We start from the raw sequence: 8,413 nt of genomic DNA, 5'->3' as shown, positions 1-8,413 counted from the left end.
ATTTAAAAATAAAATAAAATAAGGTATCCTATATGTGTATAGTGTTGCCTGATAGGTGGATTGCCTATGTGATATAATGAATCAATAGCTTAATAATAGAAATACACTTCTCAAAATGCTACCATTTCTTTTATTTCCAGCGTTATTTCTAAATTGTAAAGTAATACTCCTTTCGTTTAAAAAAGAATGACCTACTTTGATTTACCTACTTTAATTTGACATAAAGTTTAACAAAATAAAGAAACTTTTGAATGTTGTCACCTAAAATTAAAATTAAGTCAAATGTACCCAAATGTTCTTTAATTTTATGATCCTAAACATGTCATATGGAAAATTGAAATTAAAGTATTGTCAAAAAAATAATGAGGTCTTTTTTTTTGAAACAGATGGAATAGTTGTTTGCCTTTTTCTTTAAAAATTTTTCAAGCTTTACTTGTGTTGGGTTCGAAATCGAGAGGACATCATGCGCAAGCTTAAAGTTTGCAAGCAAACCATAAAGACGATAATTTAGATGACGAAGGAAACATACTGAAAAACATATTATTAATATAATTTGGTCAAACAACCTACATATACAACAACGACAACAAACCCAGTTTATACCCACATAGTGGGGTCTGGGGAGGGTAGAATGTACACAGACCATACCGCTACCTCTAGAGAGGTAGAGAGGCTATTTTCGATAGATCCTCGGCTCAAGATAAAAAGGCAGTAAACAACAGCATCAGAAGCTTAAGACACAATTAAATAACCTAGGTACGACATCCACAAGAAAAACGACCTACATATGAAAAACTAATATTAGGAAAATATAAAACCTATTGGGAGAAAATCTCCCCTAAACAAAGATTCTTAAACGACTAAATTGTGGATGCTATTGTGTTTTGGTATGAGAAGAGGCCTTCTATTTATAGAGTTTCAAAATTTTTCCTCCAAGAAAGAGGTTTGCCGAATGTGGAAAAGTTTTATATTTTTCTTTCAGGAAAAGTAAAAGTATTTATGGTTACTTTTATTTTCCTTACACAAAAAAATAAAACTTAATTTTGATAGGAAAATCAGGACAAAAACTCTAACAACTTGTTGCTTTCCATCTTTCTTTTTTCCTGGAAGACGAATAAACAGTAGCTAGCTCGTCGACAAGTAAGAAATGTTAAATATTTTGATGTTGTCATGACTTACGAAACAATGATTGAATATGAGATGCGCCAAAATAAAGAATTGAATATAAATTTGGAGATTTTATGCATGGAATGATAATTAAGTAGATTAACTTAAAGAAAATGTAAGTTCAATCATCTTCTCATTGACATCTTTCTAAAATGCTTTTATCAATCATTTCATTAAAATTTCATAATCCAAAAGTGTATCTTACAATTCAATTGATCCTACTTTATCTTTTGTTTTCTAATAAATTTCTAGCTATAATTGTGGTGCTAAGAATGAACCTCTGAGGCTCATATGCATATATATAGTAACTAAAAATAATTGTGTATAATTATTAGAACCAGTTGTTGTACATTCGATTTTCAGGAATAAAATGTGACATCCAAATGCTCATTGTTCAATAATGTAATCAACTTATTGAGACTTGAGAGTGAAATAACGTATAGAACGACCAATATAGAAATTAAAGAATTATCATTAATACTTTGTATTTATATAATTTTGTAGAACATATATTTTTCTGTTTACTGAGAAGATTTTTAGTAGATTATGATTTATAATGTTGAAAAAATCAGTTCACCATAAGCAATCAAGTCACTCTATAAGTGTCAATGTTTAAGCTTTCTTTCATCTAGTTTGCTCAAAAGTCAAATTCCCTGTCTATTTATCTTGTAAGGTAGCTTTTGTAAATTGAAAAGATTATTCATAATACTTTTTAAGCCTTAATGAGGATCTCTTGTTCATGAAAAGAAAATATGATTATATTTATCTATATCTATATTTATATTTATAATTTATATTTATAATATATTAAAAGTGTGAATACCCTTAGAAAAGTGATTTGAATTGTGTAATAGACAAAATCGTTTTTTACTAGTATTTTTTTCAATTAATTATTATTTAATTATAATCCTAATATTTATTTACCTATTTATAAAAGATAACACCTCCTAATTGACCTATAATTTTCAAATACATAAGTATAATATTTAATTTATTTTCCATATTTAGATGCTCGCAAGTCCTAAAAAGGATTACACTTGCCATTAGGGAATATGCTATGAGATCTCTTAAGTACAATGGCTCAGATATTCCAAAAAGTCAAGCTGAGGCTCCATTGACTCCTGATAATTGATCTTTGTTTTATTAGCTTATCCTTATAATTGATCTTCACAATTTTTCGTGCAGGAGAACCTCTTCTATCCTGTTCTGCTTGGAGCAATGGATGCTTACAGAAAATCTATCGAATCTCATGTTCAACTTTGTGAGGTACTATTTTTTCGATGAGCTTGGGAGGTGTGTTTATAATCGCAAAAAGGTTAGAATTAATCATATTATTCTAATATCTCAATTATCATAATTGTTTTGTTGTACTTTCTGTTCTATTCAAGTCTATATTATTGGTAATAAATATTTGATTAGACTTTGAGGAATTTATTTTTTAAAGGTTAGAGTTTAATCGTATTGTTCTAATATCTCGATTATCATATTATGTTGTTGCAGTTTACAGGTGGTAGATGAATGTTCGATCAGTCTTTGAATAATTTTTATGTAAATGTTAAGTTTAATCAAATTATTTTGTTATAGTTTTTTATGTAAATATTAGGTTTAATCAAATCATTTTGTTATAGTTTCTGATCTATTATTATTATTATTTAGTAGAGATAGTGGTATGATCTGCGTACACTTTACCTCCCCAGACCTCACTATGTGGGAATATACTAGATATGTTGTTGTTGTCTTATGTGATAATACATATCATAGGAGACGATCAAGATACTGATACGTCATGCATGTCTGGATGCATAAAGCTGTCTATATTTGATCTTTATATCGATTAATGGTTGGACATGAAGCACACGTGCAACGCACGTATACTTGACTAGTCTATATCTAATAACAGAGGTAAAAATTGTCACATATCAATACCACAAAAAACAACTTTTATCGTTAAAAATTAAACATAAAAATAATAATTCAAAGTATTTATCATTAGATATTAAAAATTAAACATTAAAATAAGAATAATTTTAAAAATGAAAAAGGATCAAAACTACTCCTGAACTATCTGAAATGGAGTAAAATACTCTTCTTTTATGTTTGGCTTAAAAATACCCCTCCTTGAATTTTAGCTCAAGAATATCCCTCACCTTCACGAACTGCCAACAAGCACACCACGTGAAAAAAATTATCACATAATCAGTCCACGTCAACATTTCATTTACAAAAAAGGGCTACAACTACCCTGATCTATTCGAAATGGAGAAAAAATACTCTTTTTATTTTTTGGCTCAAAAATATCTTTCATTTATTTTTTGGCTCCAAAAAATATCTTTCATTTATTTTTTGGCTCCAAAATACACCTTAGTTTATTTTTTGACTCACAGATAATCCTCACTTTAATAGAGTGTCACCAAACACACACATACGACAAAAATTATCACATGATCCTTCTACGTCAATATCCCATTTATTACCCAGTCGGACCTCTTAACCATTCAACTTAACAGCTCATTTAATACTCATACTCGACCCATCTTCAAAATATTCAACCCACCTTCATGAGTAAAGGGTAAAGATAGATCCACCCTTCAATAAAGTAGGGCTATTTGTGAGCCAAAAAATAAATAGAGAAGTATTTTTTAGCCAAAAAATAAAAGGGCATTTTTACTCCATTACAGATAGTTCATGAATAGTTTTTGCCCTTTTCCGGAAATGAGATGCTGACGTGAACTGAAGATGTGATAAATTTTTTTCACGTGGTGTTTGGTGACATTCTGTTAAAGTGAGGGGTATTTTTGAGTCAAAAAATAAATAAAGGGATATTTTTAAATCAAAAAATTAACAAAAAAATATCTTTGAGCCAAAAAATAAATGAAGGATATTTTGAATATTTCAAGAGTAGTTTTGATCTTCATTTTAAAAATGCAAAATTCACACCAACTGCATGCTAAACATCCTCCCACGTTTTCAAAAACTGAAAAAAAATATTTATATTTTATTTAATTAAAAAAATATATGTTAATTAATTGAAAAAATTTCTTCTATTTAGTTTTGAATTTGAATTTTAAACTTTTAATTTTTCCTATATTTTGACATTTATGTTTAGTTCTCGAAATATGTTTGACAAATATGACATTTTACAGTGATAACACACAGAAATTGAGTCCTACTTTTTTCTTTTATTTCTCAATATAAAACAGTAGTTCCCTGACAAAACAACATACATTTCTGATTGCCAAAAAAAAAAAGAAAAAAAATTACCGCAAATAACATCAAATTTACTTCACACCTTACAGATTGTCTTGAGAACGTTTAGAGTTTAAATTTCTTTATGATTTTGAATTTTTTTTAATTTTTTGATTTGTGAACATTGTTGTTTGTAGGTCAACGTTTTAAAAATGTTTGATCATGTTTGGATATTGCCTATAGGAGAACGATAATTATATTTATTTTCTGGTGAATGCATGATTTCTCTTTTATTTTGTAGACCTATTGAAGAATCTCCGTGGTCGGTGAAGAACAATTCAAAAATTGTGAGTAATTGAATCAGTGTGAGTTAGAAAGAGATAACATAACATTTAAAATGAACATGAAATTATCTCCTATAACTTTAACTCTGATATCTTATTTTGATCTTTCAGGACTTTTCATTATTTACGGTGGTGATCTTAGAAAAATCTTTATGTATTTGACAATGAATGAAAATCCTAATCACGTGCTTTAAAGTAGGTTTAAGTATATCTAATTGGAAAGCACATTTTGATTGTTATAAAATTATTTGCTAAATGAAATATGTAGATAATAAATCATTTTGTAAAGATGAAACTAACTTTTCTATTTTAGTGAAAAATAAGTAAATTGTAAATAATTTAAGAGCCATATTTGTAGAGTTTGATCATTTTAAGACAAATTTAATAATATACTTAGCAAGATTTAATTTAGATTAAAGAACAAACATTATAAGATAAATTATCTTAACTTGATTTAAAAATAAACACATTTTATTTAGAACGAAAAACAAAATATGAAAAATAATACGAGAAACAAAATAAAAACAGAAAATGACCCCAAAAAAGAAAAAAGAAAGAAAAAAGAAAGAAAGAGGAACTTGACTAAACCTAACCTGACGCACTCCCCTTAGCCCATTTTTCCACTAACTCAGAAAAACACATGCACTATTTAAACTTTCAATTTTTATAATTTACTATAACACTTTTTTTTTTTTTGGCTCCTTTACGGCATACTATTTTTCAGAAAACTATAAGAAAAAAAAAAATACGCTTTAAGGATCTTTTTTTTAGCAATTAAAACAGAAGTTTTAATCAAATTATTTTTACTTTATTAATTTTGTATTTATCCTATTAATATTAATCAGTTTAAGTTTGTGAAATTACTTACAACTGTGTTTTTTACAATTACTTTTCTAAAGTTTTTCATGAGCATGACGTGCACAGATCTAAATCAAGGATGAATAAATTTGAAAATAAATGTAAATTAATGATCATGATTTTGTTGTAACATATTTAACATGAATTTATGTTTTGTTCTTATTTTTGCTTTTTCATATGTTGACTTTCTCTTAAGATTATGGAGATAATATAACACACGAAGGAGAGATTCAGAAATAAATTAAAATTGTGATATTAAAAAAAGACAATATGAGAGAACTTCTTTCTCAAATATGTTTAATTTGTATTCTGTTATGTATTGGTTCTTTTTCGATTATCAAGTATAGATTGTCTATAATGTTCATTTCTGGTCAAATTATAGTGTTTGATGTGAATTTATAATATTCATGTGCATATGAGTAAAATAAATAATGGAGGTGAGCATAATATTATAAAATAATAAGGTATACTATTACTTTTTTTTTTTTTTAAGATTTATTACTCATATATACATGAAGATATCATTTTTTGTGTTTTTTAAATTTCTTTACATGTCTTTCTAATGCAACGGCATAGGTAAATAGATTAGATAAAATCAAGTATATTTAAAATTTTAAGAGTTCTTTAATTGGATAGAAAGATAACTTAAAAATTTAAGTTGAGAAAATCTTTAAATTATGATTTAAAAATCAAGTTTTATTAATAAGGTCACCTAATTAAAAACTTAGTAAATATTGAATACAAATATAACGTAAAATTCATATTCACATGTAGGTTATATCAAGAATCAATACAAAAGTTCAGTTTATCATATTGAAAATAAAGTATACGTAATTCAAAATCACTATTTGAATTATAAGCAAAATACTAAATTAAAAAATCTAATTAAAAAATATTATACTAATCAAATGCATACAGAAAGATAATAAGAATAGGAATTGCGCGAGGGTATTTATGACTTTGACTAAATTATAAAATAATTAAATAATGACAAAGTTATTATTGATAATTTTGGACAAAGGACGAAACTACATATTAACTTGTTTTTCATAAGTATTATTGTAACAATTATAACATGTTTAGGTCCTAAATATGTTAATGTTTTCTCATGTAAATTTTATAATGTTATAATAAATTGAATATTAAAATTATTCAATTAACCTGTATTATAATTATTATCAACTGATTGCACATCGCATGAATATGAATATTAGTATGTCTAACATATGCAGTGTAATAAGGCTTGCAATTTGAACTGTTTCAAACTTCAAACTAACTCTTTTTTATTTAATTTAGGATTTTATTGAAGGAACGACAACAAGAAGTCTTTACACAAATGGACCAACTCACTATGAAAAAACAGCAAACCAAAATAAATAAATAAAGTAGGCCCAAATCTAATCCTAAAATATGACTCGACCTTCCTTTGTGTATTACATATACCCGAGAGTTTAGGGTTCCTAATCCATAGTTCATCCGTTGCATCCCTTCAAAACCTGAAAAAATGTTGTCTTTGCCAATGTTCAACTACTGTTTCCTCTTGAAAACATTCTGGGTAATCAATTCTCTACCTTGGAACATTAGTAAATTAGTTGGAATCATCTCCAGCAGCATTCAGAAGTAAGCATCTTTCTCTGTATTTTGATTCCACAAATCTCCTCTTCATCTTCATTTTTTTTTATTTTTAGTTGTGCTCTCCGATTATTGGGAATGTTAACTCTTTTTGGTGCTTCATTGAGGACTTTGGATTCATGAAAGGAATTACACATCCAAGAAAGTTGCAACCCTTTTTTCTGTTTTGCTTTATTGTTTCGATTGCATATAGTAATCTCCTCTTTTTTGTAGTTACGATCGGTAGGGAGATAAAGAGATGCTCGAAACCGCAAGTAGTTTGATTGTATTTTTCTCTTCAGGTGTATCACTTGCACAATTTGTAAAAACCCTCCCTTACACTGTGAGTCCTTTTTGTTGGCTGCATTAGAATAACCTAGATAACTATGTACAACTTATGATGAAACTGTGTTATGTAAATACCTGCATGTGGACAAGTATAGCTTTAATTTTTTTTAGCCTTTTCACCCCTTTGCAGATGACACTTTTATGTATGGACATTGCATTTTATCACTATTTAGAATCTTCTTGTCTGTTACTTTCAGTTGCTGGAACATTATGATTGTGGAAGAAAGAATTTTAGGGCTCTTTTAGAATTTTAAAATTGAAGATAAGGTGAGGTGGAAGATAAGGTAGGGAGAAATTGTATAATGTGGTACAATTTTTGAATTTTAAAATTAAAAAGGGGACTAGGTTGAGGGTGAATTGTACAATGTAGTACTATTATTTTTGAATTTCAAAATATGAATTTGAAAAAAGGACGAGGTTGAGGGGGAATTGTACAATTGAGTACAATTTTTGAATTTCAAAATTGAAAAGGGATAGGGTTGAGGGGGCACTGTACAATGTAGTACAATTTTTGAATTTTAAACTTTAAATTTTTCGATTTGCATTTGATTTTGGTGGAATTGGGTAAAAATTATGAGAGTTTAGGGGAATTTAGGGTTATTTAAAATATAACCCAAATTGGAATTTAAAATTTAGCCAAATATATTTAATGACCAAATTTAAAATCAATTGGCTGATTGCATTGTAGTTATAACCAATTTGATTTCAATTATGGCTAAATATAATAGATTGACTAAATTGAATTTAAAATTCAATACGAATTAATAATTCTTTTAATATTGAACTTCTTGATTTAATAAAATCAAATAAATATTTCTCTAAATAAATTAATTTGAAGAATAAATTTTATTTGAATCAAGACTTATCCGTTTAGATTAATTTTCAAGCTTAATCAGCAA

At 27.3% G+C, this 8,413-nt stretch overlaps 1 long non-coding RNA gene across 1 annotated transcript; it reads left to right on the top strand.

Moving 5' to 3' along the window:
* Positions 1 to 2,213: 2,213 nt before the first annotated feature.
* On the top strand, positions 2,214 to 2,906 carry LOC124899329. Its single transcript, XR_007056754.1, has 2 exons — positions 2,214 to 2,482; positions 2,668 to 2,906. It is a non-coding gene; the product is annotated as an uncharacterized LOC124899329 (long non-coding RNA).
* The last annotated feature ends 5,507 nt before the right edge of the window (positions 2,907 to 8,413 follow it).

Source organism: Capsicum annuum, chromosome 6 (genome assembly GCF_002878395.1).
Source record: "Capsicum annuum cultivar UCD-10X-F1 chromosome 6, UCD10Xv1.1, whole genome shotgun sequence".
NCBI lineage: Eukaryota > Viridiplantae > Streptophyta > Magnoliopsida > Solanales > Solanaceae > Capsicum > Capsicum annuum.
Note: the sequence above shows the minus strand (reverse complement) of the source record. Positions and strands in the feature narration are given on the sequence as shown.